A 27,557-nucleotide genomic window follows, 5' to 3' on the forward strand; every position below is an offset into this window, starting at 1 on the left:
TCTTCTTCTTCTTCTCCTTCTTAATCTGTTTATCCTCCAGGGCTGGTTTTTCCCTCGGACTCAGAGAGGGATCCCACCTCTACCGCCTCAAGGGCAGTGTCCTGGAGCTTCAGAAGTCAAATGAGGGATTTCATGATGATTTTATAGGAAAATAACTGATGACGTGATGACACACTAGATAGTAAGAAAGTAATTTACAAGACCTTAATTGGACCGCTAGTTGGTAAAGGTTTGCCATTCCTGAATTAGGGGATACTTAAGTTTTGCTTAACGGTCTAATGCAGCAATTCCCAACCCGTGGTCCGGTCGATAGTCCAAGGGGTCCGCAATAATGACGTAAGTTGTAAGTACTTAAAGAGCGAAACTGTACTGAACACACACAATTCAAGATCGTGAACATCTGCTAATGCATACTGAGGTTAAGTGGTTATCGAGAGGCAGCATGTTGAATGGCTCATTTGAACTGAGAAATGAAGTTAGACTATTTCTTGTCGATGGGATATTGCAGTTGCAAAGACTTCTTCAAGGATTTCTCGTGGCTTGCGAGACTTGCTCATTTAGGAGATATATTCAGTCAGTTGAATGAGCTGAATCCAAGTCTGCAAGGAACACAAGTCATATTCTTCACAGTCCAAGACAAAAGAGATAGAACATAATGAAAATTAGTATATGCACACGCCGGATCAGCAAAACCGAACTTGAATAATTCCCAACACTACATGCTTTCCTGTCTGCAAATGAAAAAATACTGCCAAACACCGTAAGTAATAATAATAATAATAATAATAATAATAATAATAATAATAATAATCGTATGGCCTCATCTACCGTGTAGAGACATTTCGATTTGACGCCATCTGGCTTGTCTGCTCTATGTCCACTAGATGGCAGACCGTCTGGTCCCATAGCTAAATGGTTAGCGTGCTGGTCTTTGGTCACAGGGGTCCCGGGTTCGATTCCGGGCAGGGTCGGGAATTTTAACCATAATTGGTTAATTCCCCTGGCACGGGGACTGGGTGTATATGTCGACTTCATCATCATTTCATCCTCATCACGACGCGCAGGTCGCCCACGGGTGTCAAATCAAAAGAGCTGCACCTGGCAAGCCGAAGTCCTTGGACACATCCGGCACTAAAAGCAATCCGCCGTTTCATTTCAGATGGCAGACCGAGTAAACCAAAACTCTCTTGGGCGTCTATGGCTGACATTTAATGAATTTTGTCGCATAAACACCAAATGTGTCACCAGAGATCTTTCATGGTTTTCCGTGGTTTCCCATTTTCACACCAGGCAAATGCCGGGGCTGTACATTAATTAAGGCCACGGCCGCTTCCTTCCACTTCCTAGACCTTTCCTATCCCATCGTCGCCATAAGACATATCTGTGTCGATGCGACGTTAAGCAAAATAGCAAAAAAAAAAAGAAAAAAGTGATCTTTCACATGCCGACATCGTACGGCATGGACTGTCGAATGGACTTTTATTCGCCCTTCAAAAATCCAACTAACTCTGCCAGGTTTGAACCCGCTATCTTGGGATCCATAGACCGACACTACCACTGATCCACAGTAGTAGCTACAGCGTAAGTAATGAAATGGTAAAAACACACGAAATTGCTAGGATCCACACTCAGACAATATTTGACGCTTCTAACTGAGGAAAATCTCATGGATCAGAAATCCCTTCTTGGAAACTGAATATGAACTGCCCTCCCTTGAGGATGATCAACTAAATGAAATATCTTGTGACTGTTATTTGAAGATCGTGTATCACAATTGCACGTCTATGATCATTTTCTGCATCCAAGCACGTTTCCTATACCCTAATATTTCTGGAAAGGCAGTGCTGTCTTTAATGCCGTTTATGACGACTTACGTGTGTTAGATCATTTTCTGCATCCAAACACGTTCCCTATACCCTGATATTTCTGGAAAGGCAGTGCTGTCTTTAATGCCGTTTATGACGACTTACGTGTGTTAGTGTACCTTTTCTGCTCACATAAATGAAAACAAAGTACAGAACCAGAGCTACACTAATATACAGAGTGTGTCCGTGATGATGTTAAAAACTTTCAGGGATGATGAATCAATTTGAGATAAGGAATCGTATTCCGGAAATGTTCGAGTCAAAAGTTATTAATAACCCAAGTTGTTTAACGTTCGTCCGTTCTCAACAAACGACGCGATGTCGGAATTTCATCCTGTAATAGTTCTTTAACGTGCCGGAAGCCAACCACATGGGGTTGTGTAAGAGACACCTGTCGAGACTGAAAACGATCTCTTGACAAGAATTCTCGCTGCCTGCGACAGTGTTCAAACGACACCGGGGATATTCGAACGGGAACGACAGAACTTTGTGCGACAACGCCATGCCTGCATTGACGCACGGGGACGCTATTCCGAACATTTGTTGTAAATGGAACAGCTTGTGAAACTTATACAAGTAAACGGACTTAAAATGAATATAATTTTTCTTTATTTTGACTCGATCGTTTCCAGGGTATGGTTCCTTATCTCAAATTGATCCATTTGCCGTCATCACTGAGATTTTGTAACATGATCACGAATACATCATGTAGAAACTGATCTTGGGCCTTGCGTGACTACGCTTGAAAGAGACCTAAAACGCTTCCTCTCTGAAAAGCAGCATCATCTGTCTGTACCAAGTAAATGTTCTCAAGTTAGTGTCCAGATCAACAGTACTGTAATTATTAGCCAAGTGCCATGTATGCATGTATGTATGTATGTATGTATGTATGTATTGCGCCCATAAGGCGAATATCGAAAAGGGCACAGTATGTATGTATGTATGTATGTATGTATGTATGTATGTATGTATGTATGTATGTATGTATGTATGTATGTATGTATGTATGTATGTATGTATGTATGTATGTATGTATGTATGTATGTATGTATGTATGTATGTATGTATGTATGTATGTATGTATGTATGTATGTATGTATGTATGTATGTATGTATGTATGTATGTATGTATGTATGTACACTGACTGACAGTGACAATGCAACACCAAGGACGAGTGGTTCGAAAGGGATGAAAGTTGGGGAAAAAACAGAGACGGCACGGATGAATAATTGATGTTTATTTCAAACCGATATGCAGGTTACACAATGCGCACGGCATCGACTCAGTAGGATGTAGGACCACCGTGAGCGGCGATGCACGCAGAAACACGTCGAGGTACAGAGTCAATAAGAGTGCGGATGGTGTCCTGAGGGATGGTTCTCCATTCTCTGTCAACCATTTGCCACAGTTGGTCGTCCGTACGAGGCTGGGGCAGAGTTTGCAAACGGCGTCCAATGAGATCCCACACGTGTTCGATTGGTGAGAGATCCGGAGAGTACGCTGGCCACGGAAGCATCTGTACACCTCGTAGAGCCTGTTGGGAGATGCGAGCAGTGTGTGGGCGGGCATTATCCTGCTGAAACAGAGCATTGGGCAGCCCCTGAAGGTACGGGAGTGCCACCGGCCGCAGCACATGCTGCACGTAGCGGTGGGCATTTAACGTGCCTTGAATACGCACTAGAGGTGACGTGGAATCATACGCAATAGCGCCCCAAACCATGATGCCGCGTTGTCTAGCGGTAGGGCGCTCCACAGTTACTGCCGGATTTGACCTTTCTCCACGCCGACGCCACACTCGTCTGCGGTGACTATCACTGACAAAACAGAAGCGTGACTCATCGGAGAACACGACGTTCCGCCATTCCCTCATCCAAGTCGCTCTAGCCCGGCACCATGCCAGGCGTGCACGCCTATGCTGTGGAGTCAATGGTAGTCTTCTGAGCGGACGCCGGGAGTGCAGGCCTCCTTCAGCCAATCGACGGGAAATTGTTCTGGTCGATATTGGAACAGCCAGGGTGTCTTGCACATGCTGAAGAATGGCGGTTGACGTGGCGTGCGGGGCTGCCACCGCTTGGCGGCGGATGCGCCGATCCTCGCGTGCTGACGTCACTCGGGCTGCGCCTGGACCCCTCGCACGTGCCACATGTCCCTGCGCCAACCATCTTCGCCACAGGCGCTGCACCGTGGACACATCCCTATGGGTATCGGCTGCGATTTGACGAAGCGACCAACCTGCCCTTCTCAGCCCGATCACCATACCCCTCGTAAAGTCGTCTGTCTGCTGGAAATGCCTCCGTTGACGGCGGCCTGGCATTCTTAGCTATACACGTGTCCTGTGGCACACGACAACACGTTCTACAATGACTGTCGGCTGAGAAATCACGGTACGAAGTGGGCCATTCGCCAACGCCGTGTCCCATTTATCGTTCGCTACGTGCGCAGCACAGCGGCGCATTTCACATCATGAGCATACCTCAGTGACGTCAGTCTACCCTGCAATTGGCATAAAGTTCTGACCACTCATTCTTGGTGTTGCATTTGCTCTGTCAGTCAGTGTATGTATGTATGTATGTATGTATGTATGTATGTATGTATGTATGTATGTATGTATGTATGTATGTATGTATGTACGTTCAGTCCTCAGACCTAAGGCTGGTTGGATCCTCAGCAGCTCCGCCATCACTGAAGAGGCGTACTAGGGAAATGAGGAGTGAGGTAGTTTCCCGTTGCTTTCCTCACCAAGCCAGAAGTTGCTGTTACATATCAATTTGCCAAGCCCACTGAAATGCATGCAGCAACCAACCCTATGAGCAACATTTTTACACCATTCATAGCAGGGACTGGCTGAATAATTACTGTCATCGCTCATACTTCAGTCACTGTCATATTGTTAAAGCCAAGGATAAGACAGAGACAGATCAATGAAAGTGACAAAATTGCTCTAGCCTATACCAGAAGACATAGTGCACTGTAAACACTAGGTCCCGCCAGCAAGGTCATCCCAGTGTCATAAAAACATACAACCTGTTTTCCAGTCAATGACCGGGTCAGGGATGGGATGAATGAAGCCCCCAACTTGCGGCAAGGATACGAATTGTGTCGACTACCGAGGCGTGTTGCACTCCTCTGGGACAATGATTAATGACTGGCAGATGAAATGAAATGATATTGGAGAGTGTTGCTGGAATGAAAGATGACAGGGAAAGCCGGAGTACCCGGAGAAAAACCTGTCGCGCCTCCGCTTTGTCCAGCACAAATCTCACATGGAGTGGCCGGGATTTGAACCATGGTATCCAGCGGTGGGAGGCCGGCGCGCTAAGGCCTGAGCCACGGAGGCTTGTCCAAGTGTCATATTGTTTTATAATTATTATGTTAATAGGAAGTATGTTTATGTATTGTAAAGAAAGTTAAATTTAACTTTAAAGTTTCAAGGGAGCCTCAAGTGCAAGTGTGGGAAACCCCTGTCTAATGTAATGTGATTTGGCTGAGTAACCTTCTTCATAACCTGAGCCCCACCGTATAACAATTGCAATAAATTATTAATACGAATCAAGGTTAATACCAATATCAACTGGGTTCAAATAATTATATTTATGAAGAACAGCAGAGATGTCACTTATTGCGCGATGTGTTGCAGTAGTAAGTGTTACGTAACAACTGTGAACGCGATGACATGAGTCACCTACTCCTCGTGATCTGAGGCATGAGCAGCTCATTATTGATCGTCCTTGACACTAGATATAGGCTTCCCCTCCCTCTTATGTAATGAGCCGTTTGGTAAGGCTACGAAAATGTTACGGAATGTCTATCATGGTAAACAACAACAAACGATTACTTCGCCGTTATTGTACCTAACAATCACATGCCTACTCAAGGAATGAGGCACCGAGCGAGTAGCTACGCGGTTTTTTATTCACGTAACTTTCAGTTTGCATTCGGGAGATAATGGGTTAGATAACTGTTATCTCAACCCTCAAAATTATTTTCCGTAGTTTCTTATTTTGACACCAGGAAAATGCTCGGACTGTATCTTAATTACAGTCGAACTTCGATATCTCGAATCACCGTGGGAAGTGAATTCGATTTCGAGTTATTGAAATTTCGAGATATAAAGAATTGCCGCCTTTGAAGATTGCACGTAATGGAATCACGTGGAACCACGGCTTGATACTGTCATAAGTGTTATTTAGGGCCGGTATTATAATGAGGGTTTAAACTGAAGATTGAGTTAAACTGTAACTGGAGTTTAAACTGATGTTGAGTCTTATAATGACCGGCCTAATTAAACTGAGGTGAAGAAGGAAATATACGATCTTGGTAGCAGTGACTTGCGAGAAAAGATGACTGTCGATAATGTCTTGTTACATCTTGTAGGTAAAATGGCGGATAAAAGCAATAAACGTTGTCCTAATTTTACTTGTGCAATTAGTACAGAAATATTTATATAGTCCGTGAAACAGTGGCCTTAAGAATTCCTCCGAAATATCCCATTGTAATAAACATACCACAATGCTATTAGTAGCTGACCGAGGGGCGCTACAGCATGATTTGTGAAATAGAAGGAAGTTACTTTATTTTCTAAAATTTACACTTTTGACATTCAAACTGTTCAGGAAGTCATTTTTACATTCTTACCTTTTCGTTGCATGTTTTATTCTAGCACCAATTTGCTGAAATACGTATATGGTTATGGTAGTCTGTTTTGTAAGCCTAAACCTATTTAAAAACTATTTGTTATTTCACATACGAAAGTGACGTTCCCTTGCTCGGAAAACTCGTAGTGCTCGTGGTCGTTCAATAATTTGAACCACTTCTTCCTCATCGCTTAGTATTTCTTCAATCACCTCAAAAATATATTACAGATCCATTCGTTCTGCCATGTTGTAAGATTATGTATTCTTAAAGTTCAGTTTAAACGGTAGATGAGTGGCAGTAAAATTAATCTGTAGTTAAACTTAAGATTATGTTTTAGAATACACGACTAACAGATAAACCGACGTTTAAACTGAACCAACAGTTTAAACCTATATTATAATTCCGGCCCTAAACCACATAGAAACAAAACTCGAAGTATTTAGTCATTGGAATTGCAACAATTATTCGTGCATGCGGGGCATTTATACGTAGAAAGTTCGGCGTTCGAGAGCCACCTGATATATGTGAAGAATGGTCGAGTAATAAGAAGAATAATGATGTTGATGATTATTATTCGTCGAGATTGAAGAGATGTATATATTTTATTGACGATGTTAAGTTAGTTGCCGCAATTCAAGGTTGAGAATAGGTATATTTGATTCTATAACGCATATTAATCCTTCAGTATTCCACATATAACACTAAATACGATCCATATAACGTGCATATGTTGATTGAATACCTGTAGATCATCAAAAATGAATCCACATAGGGAAATTAATGTGAACTTAGCCCATATTATCCTGAATTTCTAACCACAACTATCTTTACTCAAGTAAATAGTGTTAGGAGGCTTGTTTGATCATATTAAATGTTATCACTGGAGAGGTTCTCTGTAACTGAAGGATGTTGACATTGATTAATAGAGTTTTCTTAGATGTCAGACTACAGAATTTCCAGAAGAATAACATTAAATAGATGTCAGGTGTAACTGGTGACATAATGACAGATCACATATGGAAAATACATTGGCACTTAACTTAATTTTGGAAATTTACGTTTTATTTTTGATGAATAGTTTAAATAATTATCAGTAATGGTAACTTTGGTTATTTTTAGAGCAAAATAATGATTTAATGACTTGTTTTATCTTTTCTTACTGAAGTGTGAACGTCAGGGACACAAATTTTGAAATACTCGATTTACATGAATGAGAAGATCAGTGCTTTTCTTTTTATGAAAGTTAACAAGCGTGACGATTGTGATAATGAAATATTAACAGATAGATGCAGGCAAAACAAACTGAAATCCTGGGAATTGATTGGCAAATGTAGTATATATAAATTAAGTGGAGAATCCATGAAATTAGGTTGCGTAAAGGCAAAAGCAAGAATATAAAAGCGTGATTTTATTTTTGATGATTGATATCGAGTAATGGGCATCTGAGTCATTTTCTATATCCCACAGAGAGCATGTATATAACAAGAATGTATCTTTCTCGCTTTAGATTAAAGGCCTTTAAATGTTTTATAAATAATAAGTAGGTTAGTTAGATGATGAAATAATTAGATTCTTATCAATATATTCAGCTTTTCAAATCATTTTCAAGATCTTTCAATTTAATAAAGTTATGTTAGATACATTTATTTATTCTTTCAATGGCTACTTAGGTTAAGCATGTATTTATAAGTAATCTTAGGATTAGAATCGTAGTAATTTTAATGAAATGAATCGAATCGCGAGATGGAGACATCCAACGGGCGGATGTAATGCAAGTTCATCCGTTTATCTCAATTGGCAACACTCTATCAGAACTCATGTCCCCAAAACGATACTGAATTAAACATTAATGAAATTTTTTTAGCTAGTCTGGATCGTTTTGTGACTCGATCTGGACGCCGGAACGGCGCAGTAGTAAGTTCAGTCGATAGTATTGTAAGCCGTAGTGTTAAGTACTGGAAATACTTAAGCTGTGTGTGAATTTGTACATAATGACGCGTGATGTAGAAAGTTCAAACTAGTAGTATTTCTTGTCATTTTTCCTCTCCATGGAATTGTCTTTTGTACTCTTGTTTTGTGGTTGTTTTTCTGTTTGTTGTTGGGTAATTATGTTAACTTTATTATTACACTACTGTAAGTGACCATTGCCCCCGGGATATTTCCCATTTTCGATGTAATAATAATAATAATAATAATTGTACCGGGCGGTACACCTCCACGCCTCTAATTTAAAATGTGCGCCAATTGAAACTCCTCTGCTGGAGGAAATCTGAACTTTATTGATGGTACTAATTTTCAAATTTCTCAGAAGATGTCACTACGTGGAAAATTTGGAGTTTTTGAACTGTGTCATTTTCGACGTATTTTTGTTTTGCTTGTAGTAAGAAGTGTAAACTTTCTCTTCTAGAGGACACTACTGAAGATCAACAATAGTGCACCCTAGTGCGGAGTGAAAGAACTGTTTTTTGGAGAAATTTTTATTTCAAAAGTTTGTTTCTTGTTAAATTTCTTTCTGTTATTGTTTAAGTTGGCTGTATACCCCTCTCTTTCCCCTTGTTTTGTATTTAGCCAATCCCGACTTTCTTTAATTAATTTCTGACCAATCTGATGTATCTTCCCCCAACTGGGATATGTTGCTGTACCCTACCCAATAAAGTGATTGTGGGCGGGTGTTTTCTTCCCTAAAACGCCTCGAACTTTCCGCGAGAGTATATAAACTGCTGATTTTAGGGTCTCCGGGCCACTTCTGTTCCATCTTTTGGTGTGTAAAGTACATTGCAGGGGGCGGGAAGCGCCTCTTTCTTCGGCGACAGTCAACAACCAGGTAATGGCCGATTAATTACTTCTTTTCTTGCTTGCTCAGCAGTTTAACTCTCGGGGCGGGTCCGAAGTTTTTTCATTATGTAACCTTCCTTAAAATGTAAAGAAACTTGTATCTATTCTATCTTCTAAACTACATATTGGGATAGAGAGTGCTTAACCCTCTCGAGCTCCCACTCATATTGTTTTGAGGTGAACTTATATTTTTCTCAACCTATTCTTCTTCGACTTAATGTAAATTGTTTCCTTCTTAAGTCACCTCTTTAGTATGGGATTAGCCCTTGTATTAACGGCCTAGTGCCAAGTAGGTTTTAAACAAAGCGTATTAGGAGCGCAAGTTCGCCTCCTCTCAAATTGTTATTTTAGAGGTCATGTAATTAATCTTTTCTCACTTAATAGACCTCAGTAGGTTGGGTATTTTACCCCTGTGTCTATGTCCAGAGAGGACAACTTGAAGGTGGAGTTTGGTGTGGCCTTTGAGAGGCTTAAAGTTGAGAGCGAGTGGCTCTTTTTCGAAAATTGAGTGTTGTATGCCTCGAGGAGGCTTTTCTGTGTAATTTGGAGCAAGTGCTCCTGAGCATGAATGGGGTTTTCTGCCCCTCTGTTAATACTTATTTTGAAGTAATGTTGGGCTGATTGCCCAAGCATTGTGAATTCGGGGCTCGAAGCCTAAATACTGTAAATTCTGTTATTGCACCTTTTGTTGCCTTGCTACTCTGTACCTGCCGTAATTGTTTTTTCTTAATTTTGAAAAGAAAATATAACCTTGTTAAATTTTAAATTAATTTTACTTTCGTAGCTTGAGACCTGTTCACCACCCCGCACCTTCTTTCACCTCTACCTACCGCAAAAACTCGGTAACAATATTATTATTAATAATAATAATAATAATAATAATAATAATAATAATAATAATAATAATACTTTTTCTGGAAATATCTATAGAATGGATGAAAATAGATTAATAAAAACGATATTCAAATACCTTTGGAAGAAAAAGTCAAGTTTTAGACAGAAATAAAATAAGAAAAGAGGAAACTATACAAAGAGATATTTTAACAAGGAATGTTTAAGAATGGAAGGATTCCAAGGAAGAAAGAAAAGAAAATCTGGTCCACAGTGGTCTGAGGGAGAAGAATAAAGCATAGTACAATGATGAAGGAATATTTGAAAGAACGGAAGAGGAACAATTGCGAACCTCAAATGTTGCATTGCACAATTAATGTTATGGTGTACAAAATTCTAGATACAGAATATTCTTAGCTTCTATGAAGGAACGGTTTTTTTTCTCAAGAAATGCATGTAATCGAATCGAATTTCGTGTAATACAGAAACGTATCCTCAGGTGGCAGATTCTGATCCCAAAACGTGGCCCGCCCTAGTGTTTGAGGGTTGTCAGTCGGTTTCTTTCCTCTGGACACAAGGGGTTTAATAGGCAAGTGAGCGCTGTCAAGAGCATGGTTGTCATATGCTGCGTCGATTATTGAAACATATTCGAATTTCATCTATACTTAATATAAAATATAAAAACCTGTCATGAACCACAGCACAAAACAATGTCGCAGAATATTTTGTTTCATGTATAACCCGCGCAGTGGTCCCAGGTTTTAGAAAGAAGGGCGGAAGAGGTGCATTGACAACTGAGCTGTGAGGATTTCTGTTGGTGAATGACAACTTCCACTTTTAAAGCCCACTGCCGTTATAAATCACCCCCTGCTGGGCAAGCGAGGGGCCAGGAGATCGAACGTATGCCGTTTTCCTTTGCTGATTGTGATGGTTCGGTCAGCTTCCGCTTCGAACGCTAGCGTTGTGCCACGTCCTGGGGGCCATCTGATGGCGAATAAACGTACCATTTCCACTTCTATTATAACGTCCAAATTTCGAAGTGTCATTGTTTAAGAATCCCTTCTCTTGGTCAGTCGAGATTTCTTCTGAGGACGCAGAGCACAGTTTTCTGTGAAACGTTAAGAATTTCACCTTATTTTCTTGACACGGCATAAGCTCAAAAGCCTATACAGCATCATGTCTATAAGTACGAGCCGTGAAAGCATTAATGGCAAGTCAGGAGACAATCTTAATAATAAGAAGAAGAATTCTTTACGCAAGTGAATGTCTAGTTTTGAACTATAGTTTAGATAAACTGCAAGTACTACAAAGAAGAATCATGAGGAAAATTTTGACCCAATGAAAACAACAGAGCAGTGAAAATTAAGAAGTAGTAAGGAAATACACCAGAACATAGAAAAATATAACAGAAACAATAAGAAAAGGAGATTTGCTATTTTTGGACATATCTATAGAATGGGTGATAACAGGTTGATATAACAAATATACAAATATCTTTGAGAGAAAAGTCAAGAACGAGCTAGATACAAGAGATCAAGAAAGATTCAAAGATAAATAAAATAAGAGAAACTATAGAATGAGAATATTTAAAAAGAAAATTTTAAGAATGGAAGGATTCCAAGGAAGAATGAAACGGAAACCTGGTCCAAAGTGTTCTGAGAAGAGGAGAATAAAGCTTAGTTCAATGATGAAGGAATAGAGGAAAGAACGGAAAAGGAAACAACAAGGACGTAATAATAATAATAATAATAATAATAATAATAATAATAATAATAATAATAATAATAATAATAATAATTTTGGTTTTACGTCTCACAAACTACTTTTGACGCAGAGGTGCCGGAATTTTGTCCCGCAGGTAAATCTACCAACACTAGGCTGACGTATTTGAGCAGTTTCATATACCACCGGACTGAGCCAGGATTGAACCGGTTAAGTTGCGGTCAGAAGGCCACTGCCTCAACCGTCGGAGCTACTCACCCCGTCGGAGAGACATTCTTCATATAGAAATTAATATGGGAATTGTTACTGCTAATCACGGCAAATATAGGGAAAGTATTGAAGGAAAGAGTTAGGAAAAAAACGAAGATCGAATCGAAATTTTTAAGCCACGGCTGCAATGACAGATGGATTTTGGGTCAGAACTGCAAGACTTATTACTTTGAATTATGTGGAAAGAGGACAAGGTCACTTAAACAATACGCCGAAAACTGTACTGTTCTTTGAATGCCATTTTGGGTGCCATTATATTATTATTGTTATTATTATTATTATCTTTTTCTTCTTTTTCTTCATCTGTTTACCCTCCAGGGTTGGCTTTTCCCTCAGACTCAGCGAGGGATCCCACCTCTACCACCTCAAGGACACTGTTCTGGAGCGTGAGACATTGGGTCGGGGATACAACTGGGGAGAATGACTAGTGCCTCGCCCAGGCGGCCTCACCTGCTATGCTGAACAGGGGCCTTGCGGGGGGGCTGGGAAGATTGGAAGGGATAGACAAGGAAGAGGGAACGAAGCAGCCGTGGCCTTAAGTTAGGTACCATTCAGGCATTTGCCTGGAGGAGAAGTGGGAAACCATGGAATCGAACCCACCTCTACTCATTTGACCTCCCGAGGCTGAGTGGACCCCGCTCAGACCTCCAAACTCTTTTCAAAAGTTTCGTGGCAGAGCCGGGAATCGAACCCGGGCCTTCGGGGGTGGCAGCTAATCAAACTAATCACTATACCACAGAGGCGCATTATTATTATCATTATCATTATTATTATTATTATTATTATTATTATTATTATTATTATTATTAAAATCATGGGAAAATAGCATTACATGCGAGAAAAAAGTTCGATAACACTTCCAAGAGACAAATATAAGTAATGAGTGAGGACACACTACATTTTGTAAGGTGTCGCCAATGGGATCAGCTCATCACAATCACTGCAACACATTTGATAGCAGATTAATAGACTGGTTTAATAATGAAGGTGGGCTTCCGATTTTGATCATTAATCAAACACAGTCTCGTGTTGAATCTGACAATTCTCAAATAACAACCAATTGGAGGTGAATTTTTTCACAGAGATGAATAGAGGTTTTGTGGTAAATAATACTGCTCATTACTTCTGGACAGGCCATAATTCATATACTATTATGTATATTAAAATAAAGGTACTACCCCGCTCTTCAGCAATGTAGCTTGAGTAACGTAGCTTCTAGGGATATAAATAGTTTTGACCCCTAATTTTTATGCAAATCGTATAACAGAACATTTGTGCAAATTAGAGTATACTTATTATTCGCTTGACTAAATTTGTATTCTACACTATTACTGCCTAAACATCAGTGTCTACTGATTAGGTACACAACGTTTGAAAATAGGTTCAGTTCAATTTTTGTCTCAATGTTTGCTAAAACATCGCTTGATAACATTTCCCAAAACCGAATATTTAAAGTTGAGGAAAAACAAGGACGTACGTACACTATTAATATGCAATCGCAACAGCAATGAGTTTTTAAGTTGGCGAGCCAAATTTGTTTCATGATAATTTGAGAACAGGAACTTACCAAGAACTTTTCGATGTTAATGTAGAATATTCCAGGTATCTTGTAGTAATATTATGTTGTAAGAAAACAGAATGATGTGGAATCATAGCCAGTATGTATATAAAGAGTGTGAGTTCAGTTTTGTGGGTTAAAGCACACGGAAGGGGGTCGGTATATTAATACAGTGGAAGGAGTTCGGTCCGCTTCTGTGGTGTAGTGGTTAGTGTGATTAGCTGCCATCCCCGGAGCCCCGGGTTCAATTCCCGGCTCTGCACGAATTTTTTTAAAAGTGGTTCGAGGTCTGAGCGGGGTGCACTCAGCCTTGCGAGGTCAACTGAGTACAGGGGGTTCGGTTCCCACCTCAACCAACTTCGAAGTGGTTTGCCGTGGTTTCCCCACTTCTCCTCCAGGCAAATGCTGGGATGGTACCTAACTTAAGGCCACGGCCGCTCCTTGCCCTCTTCCTTGCCTATTCCTTCCAATCTTACCATACCCCTACAGCAAAGCAGGTGAAGCTGCCTGGGCGAGGTACTGGTCTTTCATTCCAGTTGTATCCCGACCAAATGTCTCACGTTACAGGACACTGTCCTTGAGGTGGTAGAGGTGGGATCCCTCGCTGAGTTCAGGGGAAAATCCAACCCTGGAGGTTGAACGGAGTAAATAAATAAATAAATAAATAAATAAATAAATAAATAAATAAATAAATAAATAAATAAATAAATAAATACATTTTTAAAATAAATACATAGAAAGCCCTTTATTTTGTTGAGATGGGATGTAAACGAAGGCTGCAATAAGCTTTTGAAATTAGCCCTGTTTCGTAGCGCTGCTAGAGTTGATGTGGGTGGCCTGTAAGTGTATATGACGTTAACACGTCAACCACGAGGTCATCGGACCCTGTCGAACATGGTCCGCACGAATGGTACCTAATTCGTTTCTCCTTCGTTGTTCAACAACCAGCCAGTGGCGGATAGAACAACTCGTCAGTATTATCAGGTAGGGCCCGGATGTTTATGCAGTAATAGGTTAGAATGCAAACTTACTGAAGCGAGTAATAAATAGTCTACCCGCACGACGGTAATGCTATGAGGATTGCATAAACATTAGTGGTTCGGCCCATTACCCTTAGAATTGATGTTACTCCCACTACATTACGTTAGAGCGGGCTAGTCGACGTTTCCTACTAATAAAATTATTTAGTAACACAATTGCTTAGTAGGAAATTTCGACTAGCCCGCTCTAACATAATGTAGTGGGAGTAACATAAATTCTAGGCGTTCTAATGGGCCGAACCCCTAATGTTTATGCAAACCTCATAGCATTACCGTCGTGCGGGTAGACACTACTTGTTACTCGCTTCGGTAAGTTTGCATTCTAACCTATTACTGCAAAAACATCCGGGCCCTAATTATCATTAACATTTAGCGTATTCAACGTGCTCCAGAAAAAGAAAACAGTTCTATCTTAATAAAGAACAGTGATAGGAAGAGTACAAGAAAAATAAAATGGGGCTCGACTTCTCGATTCAGTAACTTAAGAAGTGCTTTACTCAATTAAGATTATAAATTATTTTTTCAAAAAGTAATCGATAAACTTACAATTACGTAATGGCTGAAATTAAGTTTCCCTATTTTTTTTTCTTGTAAAGCAAAATGCATTTAGCTGGGAAATGTGAACATGAGATCTATGACGTAGCAATCACATACCGGCCGGACAAGTCTCGCCTGGTGTCAGTAGCGCAGCAGCAGTGGCTGGAAATGGCGGCTTGTATTCTTTCTCCCGTCGTCTGCGAGAGGCGTGGAATACTCCGTGCAGATGTGCTGATCCATGGCACTGCTCGTCCACATCCGGCTCAGCGCTCAGCAACTGTTCTGCAGGAGTTCACCTGAAAGGTGTATGATCACCCACCGTACAGTCCTGATCTTGCTTCCTGTAATTTTCATCTCTTCCTTTATCTCAAGAAATTCCTGTCCTCCTGTCAGTATTTTTACACGGACGAAGAGCTGAAGACGAACATCACACGCTGGTTCCATTCCCAGGCGCCAGACTTCTACAAGACCGGCATAAGAATGTCGATCCCATGATATGATAAGTGTCTCAATTCTGGTAGTGATTATGTGGAAAAATAACTCCATCATTGCTGTATCTGGTGCCAATAATGTTTTTAATGTAACTATGTTGTCTTTTTTAATGTTTAAAACGTATCCTAGCAGACAAAGTAGGCGTCCCCGTCCCCATACTACGAAAAAGGTAAAATTAAGCAGCTTCCTCAACTGTGCCGAAAGTTGAAGGGCTAAAGGGCCCTGAAGGTTTCAAATTGTGACTCTCAGATAGCCCTATCAACACTGAACAGAGTGATTAAATATGTACCTGGACTCTTTTCATAAGTTACTTTGTTTAACCCCGACTTCATTAACCTCCATCCGCTCGCGTAGCCTGGCGTCACGTTCGCGCTCGCGTAGCCTGGCGTCACGTTCACGCTCGCGCGGACAGCAACTTGGCCGTCCATCGTGTTGATCGTCTTCATTAAATTTTCTCCGCACTGCTTCTAAATAACCAGGACTGCAATTCTGACAAAACTTCACAAGTACAGTTTCGACCAAAACTATTTATTAAATAATTCACAGAAATACTTATTGCGTACTCCACAGACATCTTCAAAATGAGTTTATTTCTTCTTATCGTTTGGTCCGTAAAATTATAACACATTTTCAGTCTGTCAAGTTTATTTTTTATTTACTATTACACCCAAAAAATAGGTTTTATCGAAGAATATATATAAAATTTAAAAAAGTGGTTTATGTCAATGTATTTACATTGTTTGTATTTTTTCTTTTAATAACACAAATCTAGAACTGTTACTTCTTCTTCCTTTCCCAGTTCCTCCAGAATTCGAATAATACCTTCAGAATGGCTGTATCGCTGAGCGCTGAACAAAAGAGTAGGTAACTAGGTCAGTAACCTCGTCGTTAATATTTACTGAAAAAAAAAGAAGGGGCTATATTTCAATGCAAAAATCAATAGGAAAAACTTTATGCCACACTAGTTTACCGATATTCTGCTAAGGCATGAAAAATAATTGTCTCTTCCGCTCGCAAAACGACAGCTTGGCCATCACCGTTAGCTTTCGGACTGTACTGAGACGGTAGAGAGTGGTGGACGGGTTAAAATCGAACTCGGCTAGCGACGAGATGACTAACTAAGGAATACCTGCCCCTCCCAGGCAGTAGCGGCGATTAGGTGGCGGGGGGCAGTCCCCCTCCCCCTTTGTGGTGAAAATATTATATTTTAATTACATTTTAGCCCGCTGATAATAGGAATATGTTAAAAAAATTAAAAAAGCAATTTGTACAAGCTCTGTTGTCTTATCAGCTAATTCTATCTTTACTTTACTTTCTTTAATTATTAGCGGAAATACGCACTAAATGTCGTTCGTCGCGGCTAACCGATCTGTATAGCGACACACCCAGTAGTGGAGACTTTGCATATGCTGTGAGGAAGGGTAGCAGGGGTATATTTTTTATGCCAAGATCATGGACACTGAGGTATGATTCACCGACTTGCCAAGCGCATTCGTCAGTTAGGCAGTCTCTTTAGTGTCTGTTAGTTTCTTAGTGTATAATGAAATACTAAATTACTTTTAATTGCATAATCACTCCGTACTTCCATTTAATTGTAATAGATGTGTATATTGTTCCTTTGGTGAAAGTTTTATTCTATACTCTAGTATTGAATCAAATTCTGAAAAGCTATTATTACCGCAATTAACTTGGCAAAACCTTTACCTCTCTATGCAAATTCGCTTCGAGAGCATCAAGAAACTTACCACTTTGTAGCTTTTTTTCTTCCAAGTTTTCATGCATATACACCCCCACCCCCACCGCCCGCTATATCCTACTAACCTGGGTACTTTTTGTCTGTAAATTTCTTTTTCACCACTTTTAATTCCCAATCGCCGCTGCTGCTCCCAGGCCTTTCTAAACTTTCTGGCGAGAAATGTGCGACATAATACAAAAATGCGGCCAATCTGCCGTTTGCGCGAATGGTTGAAGGTTAATTCGGACAATTAATTCGGGCATCCTAGAGCCCCAGTTAGTCCTGATTAATGAAGTTCTACTATACAAGTATAAAAATACTTTTGTTTGAAAGTAACTATTACAGATAAAAATTACTGAGAATGTAATCGTTACTTTTAGTCAGTTACTTCCTAACTCTGATAAAGAGCCATCGAAAACACTAGGAAACAAGGTTCCACTGCGGTTATTTATATCCTTCAGAACTGAAAGAGAAATGCATGTAATTGTCTCACGCAGTTTCTGGTCCATCAAACATGCTGTGCAGTTCGTAGGTATCTGCAGATGTGCCAATTTGGAGGTGAGCCCAGCGCGTGCACCACTTGTGATTATCCTTGATAAATTGTTAAAACAGATTTTTTTGCCAGCCATTTCTCCTCCTTCTCTCTTTTCTCTTACTTTCTAAACGTTTAAAGTCACATAATTGATGTACATGTCTCAAGCCAGTATATATCTTACCTTGTTACTCTACGCGAATTTTTGTCATTTTGAACACATATGAGGAAGAACTATAGAGCTTCCCTGTCTCAGGCGATAGAGCGCAAGCCTCTCTCCATGGGTTCCGTGGTTTGAATCCCGGTCACTCCATGTGGGATTTGTGCTGGACAAAGCGGAGGCGAAACAGGTTTTTCTCTGGGTACTCCGGTTTTCTCTTCCCTCTTTCATTCCAGCAACACTCCCCAATATCATTTCATTAATCATTGCCCCAGAGGAGTGCGACAGGCTTCGGCAGCCGGAACAATTCCTCGGCACTTCGAACATTCCATTCCCGACCCGATGGAATGACTGGAAATAGGCTGTGGACTTTTTATGAGGAAATACTCTCTTGGTACTGCTACTTCCCTGCGTGCTTTTTTAATGTTGAAATCACTTCTTAACAGGCAAAGTGCGGGTCCCAAATCTATGAAAAACGTAAAATTGAGTAATTTCCTCAATTTTGCCGAAAGTTGAAGGGCTAAAGGGCCAGAAAACGTTTAAAACCATAAGTCTTGGATAGCTCTATCAAACTAAAAAAAAATCGAAACTAACTTGCGGCCTAAATGCCGTTCCGGAAAAAATGCCTAAAATCGCTTCTTTCTTTACTCGTTTTCTTTTTTATTCAAATCCTACCCAAATGAATTAATTTACATAATTATTTCTGTAATGTGTTCTTCTTCTTCTTAATCTGTTTATCCTCCAGGGTCGGTTTTTCCCTCGGACTCAACGAGGGATCCCACCTCTACCGCCTCAAGGGCAGTGTCCTGGAGCGTCAGACTTTGGGCCGGGGGATACAACGGGGGAGAATGACCAGTACCTCGCCCAGGCGGCCTCACCTGCTATGCTGAACAGGGGAGTTGTGGAGGGATGGGGCAGGCAAGGAAGAGGGAAGGAAGCGGCCGTGCCCTTAAGTTAGGTACCATCCCGGCATTTGCCTGGAGGAGAAGTGGAAAACCACGGAAAACCACTTCCAAGATGGCTGAGGTTGGAATCAAACCCACCTCTACTCAGTTGACCTCCCGAGGCTGAGTGGACCCCGTTCCAGCCCTCGTACCACTTTTCAAATTTCGTGGCAGAGCCGGGAATCGAACACGGACTTCCGGGGGTGGCAGCTACTCACACTAACCACCACACCACAGAGGCGGACGGCAATGTGTTCATTGGTTCAATACAGTCAGGCGTTTTTTTTTCTCGAGTAATGTCCAGACCGAATGTAGTTATAAGTGCTTAAGTGAAACTGTGCATTGACTCACATTAGCGCTCGTACTGGTGCTTAAGTGAAACTGTGCATTGACTCACATTAACGTTCGTACTGGTGCTTAAGTGAAACTCTGCATTGACTCACATTAGCGCTCGTACTGGTGCTTAAGTGAAACTGTGCATTGACTCACATTAGCGCTCGTACTGGTGCTTAAGTGAAACTCTGCATTGACTCACATTAGCGCTCGTAATGGTGCGTAAGTGAAACTCTGCATTGACTCACATTAGCGTTCGTAATGGTGCTTAAGTGAAACTCTGCATTGACTAGCATTAGCGCTCGTAGTGGTAGAAAAAGGCAAACTGTTAATCAAATCGACCGGATAACGATGATTAGGAAAAAGACTGGAATTTTTAGGAATAAACAAAGAATATACTTTATTGTATTTTATCATTTACCTACAATTCGTAGCTCATGTCCCTAGGATGAAATGAAATGATATTAAATGGCGTACGGCTCTTAGTGCCCCCGTGGCTCAGGCGGCAGCGCGTCGGCCTTTCACCGCTGGGTTCTGTGGTTCAAATTCCGGTCACTCCATGTGAGATTTGTGCTGAACAAAGCGGAGGCGGTTCAGGTTTTTCTCCGGGTACTCCGGTTTTCCCTCTCATCTTTCATTCCAGCGACACTCCCCAATATCATTTCATCTGTCAGTCATTAATCATTGCGCCAGAGGAGTGCGACAGGCTTCGGCAGCCGGCACAATTCCTATCCTCGCCGCTAGATGGAAGCTTCATTCATTCATTTCATTCCTGACCCGGTCTAATTACTGCAAACAGGCTGTAGATTTTCATTTCCATGGCTTTGAGTGCGGGAGTGTCCGAGGACATGTTCGACTCGCCAGGTGCAGGTCTTTTGATTTGACTCCCGTAGGTGACCTGCGCGTCTTGATGAGGATGAGAGGATGATAAAGGCGACACATGCCAGCGAAATTAGCCAATGATGGTTAAAATTCCCGACCCTACTCGGAATCGAACCCGGGACCCCCGGGACCAAAGGCCAGTACACTAACCGTTTAGCCATGAAGCCTGACATCCTTACGATGTTTCCAACATTCTGTTGCTTACCTGTGGTAGAAAGTGGTCCAGAGAACGCAAGATGCAACACAATGCATTCATGAATAGATTTTGGGAGGATAAGAAGGCGAAAACCATCAGGCCAACGAACGAGTTCAAACGCGCTCTTTGAATGAGCATAACGGAGTAATAATAATAATAATAATAATAATAATAATAATAATAATAATAATAATAATAATAATAATAATAATAATAATAATAATAATAATAATAAAAGAGACAAAGTAAGAATCGAACTGTACTGGGATCATCTTGAGAAAACAATGAGAGAAACCCCTAACGGAGGTGTAAAAATTCTACTGGGCGACGTCACTGCACAGTTAGGCGGAGAAAGAAGATTCAGAGGAACAGTAGGACATTACTTCGGACATAAGTTCACTAACAAGAATGGTCAGAGACTGGTGGAGTTGTGTTATCAGCACAATATGAAGATAATGTTGACGCACTTAAAGAAGGGTATCAGGAAAACTAAGACCTGTCGTTCACCAGTAACGTCCTTAGGAGAATACCAGATTGTTCATGTAGCAATAACACACAAAAACCACAGAGAAATCTTGAACGTTCAAGTGAGAAAGGGGGCAAACGTCGATTCCGATCATTACCTCACAAGAATCAAAGAAACTGAAGGGAATAAAGAAGACTCCACGGATACCAAAGTTCGATATGAGAAAACTACGATCATTAGGAATGAAAGAGAAACGGGAAGAGGGTACAGCAACGACCTGGGGAGAATTCAAAGAGAAGATAATTAAAAAAGCTAAAGTGAAATTTCCTCTAACCAAAACACAGAGACACCCATGGTGGAATGACATATGTGAAGAAGCAATTGCGAATAGAAAAGCAGCATACAACAGTTGGAACAGCGACAAAACTGAAACCAAATTATCAATATACTTAGAGACAAGGAAGCGAACGACAAGAGACATCAGAAAAGTCAAAAGAGAATATCTAAAGGATCATTTCAGAGGGTCAGAAGAGAACTTTCGTAACCACAATAAGAGAGAGTTCTACAAGACGTTCAAAGGCAGAATCACAGGATATCAACCACAAAACCTTTGCTTCAGAAAATAGAATGGAGAACTGGCACTGAACACAAAAGAAAACTGCGAAACACTAGCAAAACATTTCGAAGAATTCCTGAATTGTCCCGAACTCACAGAGAGATTCCCAAGGATACAGCAGATAAACAGAAATGAGAAGACAGAAGCACCAAATGAATTAGAAATCAAGGAAAATTTATGATAATGAAGAATGGTAGAGCTGCAGGAGAAGATGGAATCGTAGCCGAACTACTGAAGGAATTTGGACCGAAAACAATCAGTGATATAAAGAATATAATACATGATATTTGGGAAACTGAAACACTGCCTGAAGACTGGAAGAGTGCAGCCATACACCCTTTTCATAAGAAAGGAGGTAGAATGAATGTAGAGGAGTATCGCTGTTATCATCTGCATGCAAGATTCTATCACACTGCCTGCTAGATAGAGTACAGTCGCAACTGGAACACACGATAGGAGAATACTAAGCAGGCTTCAGACCTGAAAGATCTTGTACTGAACAGATACTCAATATGAAAACAATTCTGAGATATCATGCAATGAGAAGCAAAGAGACCGTTTGTACTTTCATAGACTTCGAGAAGGCTTATGATTCTGTAGACAATCGTTGATACAAGAACTAGAGGAGAGAGGCCTTGACGAGAAGACGACGAACCTCATCAAACAGACCCTAATGAACACTAAATCCAAAATCAAATTCATGGGGGAGCTATCACATTCATTTGGAATTAGAAGTAAGAGTAAGACAAGGTGATGGTCTATCACGTACTCTTTTCAACATAATACAGGACAAAGTGATCAGCGAATGGAAAAAGGAACTGAAGACACAGGGACTTCACAAATACATCAGGTTAGGAATAAAAAACCAGGGAATAGATACCAGTTGTCTAGCATTTGCCGATAAATAATAATAATAATAATAATAATAATAATAATAATAATAATAATAATAATAATAATAATAATAATAATCGTATGACCTCACCTACCGTGTGCAGACATTTCAATTTGACGCCATCTAGCTGTCTGCTCGTCAATTTCGACGTTCCGTTTTACTCTAGGCCCACTAGATGGCAGACCGAGTAAACCGAAACTCTCTTGGCCGTCTATGGCTGAGATTTAATGAATTTTGTCGGGTAAATGCCAAATGTGTCACCGGAGATCTTTTACATGCCGACATCGTACGACATGGAGTGTCGAATGGACTTTTTTCCGCCCTTCAAAAATCCGACTACCTCTGCCAAGTTTGAACCCGCCATCTTGGGATCCGCAGGCCGACACTCTACCACTGATCCACAGAGGCAGCATTTGCCAATGATTTAGCAATAATTGCAGATACCATAGAAACAGCAACAAAACAAGTCAAAATTCTGAAAGAGATGGCTGGGAAAGTGAGACTACAGATTTCCTTCGAGAAAACACAAAATATGTCGAACCTGAAGGACGCACCGGAGTAAATTACCACAAAACACGGGGATATCGAGAGGGTTCAGACATTCAAGAACCTCGGAGAGATGATACAGGCCAATGGAATGGCGAAATCAGCTTACGAGCAGAGAAGACAAAAGATGACCAGAGCATTCTGGAAGACTGTGAACATATACAAAGTGAGATATTATAACAGGTTCATCAAACCTGAAACCCTGTACGTATCTGAAACATTGGTATTGAATCGAAAAGGTAAACTAGAAAATATCAAGAAACTAGAGAGAAGAATTGTCAGAAAAATTCTAGGACCCAGAAAGACACAAGAAGGATACCGGTTGCGGAGTGGACAGGAGTCTGAGCAGATATCCAACATAGTACACGACATGATGAAACGTCGACTGAAATTCTATGATCACATCAAGAGAATGCCGGACAGCCGACTGACTAAACAGATCTTAAAATGCACCGGAAGCATAAAGAATATGAAGTGGATCGCCGAAGTTAGAAAAGACTTGAAGGATGCTTGAAGGACTCGGACATACACGACAGACGGATCCAAGTACATAATTGGAAAGTGGGCCGGGTGGTCAAGGAATTGAAGACTGTAACAACTTGGTCTGAAGAAAGGAAGAAAGCACACAGTGAGAGGATGAAAGAAGTGTGGCGGCTTAGGAAATCTCACATCAAGTAGGCGCTTTACATGGTCCATTAGTGGCCTATAAGAATAAATGAATGAATGAATGAATTAATGAATAAATAATAATCAGTGTGTCCTACAAAGAGACCTGGCGCAGGTCTTTCGAGTTGACGCCGTATAGGTGACCTGCGCTTCTGTGAGGACCTTAGACAAATTCTAATGATAAAGATACCACAAATACACAATCCTAGAGCCAGGGGAGTTAAACAACACGTCACACTGCTATCCACCATGGGCTGGTTCTAAAACTGGTATCTTCAGTCATGAAAGAAGCCATAACAAGACTTGATGCAATCAGAAGTCGTCAGTTTCCTCAACAGCTAGTGAATCCCTTTGATGAAGGTGATGTAAATTTTTAACCCACCAACCGCTTAACGCTGGATCATCAAATATTACAGTCACTTTATGGAAGATGAGTTTCCTACCATTTAAAGCTTAAGTTTTCGAATGAATCCTGAATATGAAAAATTCCTGAGATAGAAAATGTTCCAAAATGAAAAAGTTTATCAAGAGCATAGAGTTGGTTGCCAATCAGAGGCAAGTGTTGCGGCACCCTTCCAAGTTGGCAAGGAGTGCGTGCACAAACACAACAACCAGGATATTGCATTCCATGGTTGATGGATGATTAAATGTGGCCTGTAAGAAATGTTCTTGTTGATATCCTGCTGTTGACAGGGCTTTAACCCACTTGCGATCAGCAGCGCTTGAGACCGTAATTGTACACGAGATGAGTATTTTATATCCAATAGATTTCTTACAAATTTTGATATCAAACGCTACATGAAAACCGAAGGATACCCTATGGAAACGCTTATTCCATACATACTTGCCGAGATATTTCAACTGCAAATTACGCCCTTTAAAAAGAATGTTTCTCGCAGCATATAATGTCTGGATTTGAAAATCGTTTCTGGAGCCGATTAGATGGAGATGGTTATTGTTATAAGCGGAAGTACAACTAAGCAATTAAGTGGCAAGCAATGCGCCGACGATGAGGCCTCTGTCAAACTCATCAAGCCGGTCACTCTTGTTGAACATTCCGTCGTGGCACGCTGGGTGTTCACTCAGTTTAGCTTTGTGGTTCAACACAGCTGACACTGTCAGTGACTACAAACTGTCTTATTCGGTGCCTTGGATCTATGAATGAGGGAGGGACCTGTACGTCCTCGAGTGGCACTTCCGCGCAAGCAATCAAAATTAAATGGAATCGGGGCACGTGTCAACCTATGACAATACTGTGTAGCAAGCTTCGTTGTACTCACGCTATTCGTTCGAGATACGCATTATTTTTTCAAATGTGTGTAATAGAATAACGTAACATATAGAAGAATTATAATGGATAAAAGATACGGTTCATCAGTGCTGTTACTTAGTGCTGGTACTAGTGATGGTATAATCGAATACAAAATAATAGCTTAATCGATTATTTCATTTTAGTCGATGATTCGATTGTATTTCTCATTGGATTATTTTTCGATAATTCATTCGAATGAATGAGGCAATCGAATAGTGAATATTTTTTTCCATCCGATTATTTTTCGATTATTCATTCGAAACTCTACTCGAATGAATAAGGTAATCGAATAGTAAATACTTTCTCCATTCGATTATTTTTCGATTATTTTTCGATTATTCATTCGAAACAATGAGGCAATGGAATACTGAACTTTTCCATTCGATTATTCATTCAGAACTGAATTCCAATGAATGAGGCAATTGAATAGTGAATATTTTTTTCCATCCGATTATTTTTCGATTATTCATTCGAAACTCTACTCGAATGAATAAGGCAATCGAATAGTAAATATTTTCTTCATTCGATTATTTTTCGATTATTCGTTTGAATGAATGAGGCAATCGAATAGTGAATATTTTTTCCATCCGATTATTTTTCGATTATTCATTCGAAACTCTACTCGAATGAATAAGGCAATCGAATAGTAAATACTTTCTTCATTCGGTTATTTTTCGATTATTCATTCGAAACGCTACTCGAATGAATAAGGTAATCGAATAGTAAATACTTTCTCCATTCGATTATTTTTCGATTATTTTTCGATTATACATTCGAAACAATGAGGCAATCGAATACTGAACTTTTCCATTCGATTATTCATTCAGAACTGCATTCCAATGAATGAGGCAATCGAATAGTGAATATTTATTCCATCCGATTATTTTTCGATTATTCATTCGAAACTCTACTCGAATGAATAAGGTAATCGAATAGTAAATACTTTCTTCATTCGATTATTTTTCGATTATTCGTTCGAAATAACGAGGCAATTGAATAGTGAATGCTTTTGAAATGGTCGAATGAAAAGTTATGTTATTAAGTCAGTTAATTCACTCATTTAGTTTCAGCGTTTGGAAAAAGGCGTAATTCTATTTTTTTTATAAGAGCTCATCTACTCGGCTTAATTCAGTCGATTATCCATCCGAATATTCTATGCGATACAACCGAATGATATTTGAAACTCATTCGATTATTTATTTGATTATCTAAATTACATTAGACTATTAAATTAAATTAGATTATTAAAAGTATTTGATTATCCCATCACTAGCTGATTTGCAGACTTCATAATCTAACCACAAAAGGCTACTAGAAGCTTTTGAAATGTGAATCCACCGAAGGGAATGGCGTGGACACAAAATATGATAAAGTCCTTTGAAGAGCAAAAGTAGTAGGCTACGTGAAGTTTTGTCTTTGTTTAAGCAGCGCAAAATAGAGTATTTCAAGCAAGTTTTCAAGAAGGAACCTGTACCACCGTTTGAAGCTAATACTACAGGGAAAGGTGAAGGTAAGCCTGGTATCAGTCGCAAGAGAACCTGCTTGGACGACATCGACGGAATCAACAGCGACCATCATATTTTCCATCTTCCACAAGAAAGGTCTTTCACCACAGTGACCGCCAACGACCAGAAAACTGGATATGGCACGTGAAGAAATTAATTTTCTAGAACTAATATCATAAGCTCGCAGAGGAGAAACGTATGCAAAATACATGATTCAACAAGCTGCAAGATTATGTTTCAAAGATGTTCTTGTGGCTGAGAATCATCTGAAAATTTGCGTGACAAAATTAGCGATAAGGAATGTTTAGCGCGATGTTCCCTAGCAACCGTGCAGGCTGTGCTGTGAGTACTGTTGGATGGCCATGACTGAGATACATATAGCAGGATATCTTTTACTCTAGAAAACTAATTAACTCATTCGTAATAGTTTCATAGGCCTTGAGTACGTTTCCCCCCTTTCGATGCACTGAATACTAAGTCTGTCGACTCCAGATTCCATACAAATGTCGCTCGAAAACGATTCGTTAGGCGCAAATAAATTATGATCAATTTGAGTTTAATTTATTGAAAGACACGATCATCTGATTTTCACAAAGGAAACTTTTATATAACTTTGTGCTTTTAACTCTGTGGGCCGATTGCAGAAACGGTATTTAGACAATGTCTACGGTTAAACAATGCCTAAGTATGGCTGCCGCATTGCAGAGACGTTATTCATCACTTAGACACTGCCGATGTTCAACCGGTCATGTTTAAACACTGTCCGAGAACACTGTTTAACCTAAAATGAGAGGACTGAATTACAATCAGAGGTTATGTACCATGAAACATGTAATTTGTATTATCATGTTGAGACGATTCCAGGAAAGAAAGGTTAGTCCGAAGGCCTCTCTGCGGGCAGCAATTCATTTGAAATGTACGGGGAGGTAGAGCTTAAAATAAGGTTTCGCTTTTTGAGAGAGACTTGTTTCTTGGGACTGACA

The sequence above is a fragment of the Anabrus simplex genome, chromosome 11, assembly GCF_040414725.1.
Source record: "Anabrus simplex isolate iqAnaSimp1 chromosome 11, ASM4041472v1, whole genome shotgun sequence".
NCBI lineage: Eukaryota > Metazoa > Arthropoda > Insecta > Orthoptera > Tettigoniidae > Anabrus > Anabrus simplex.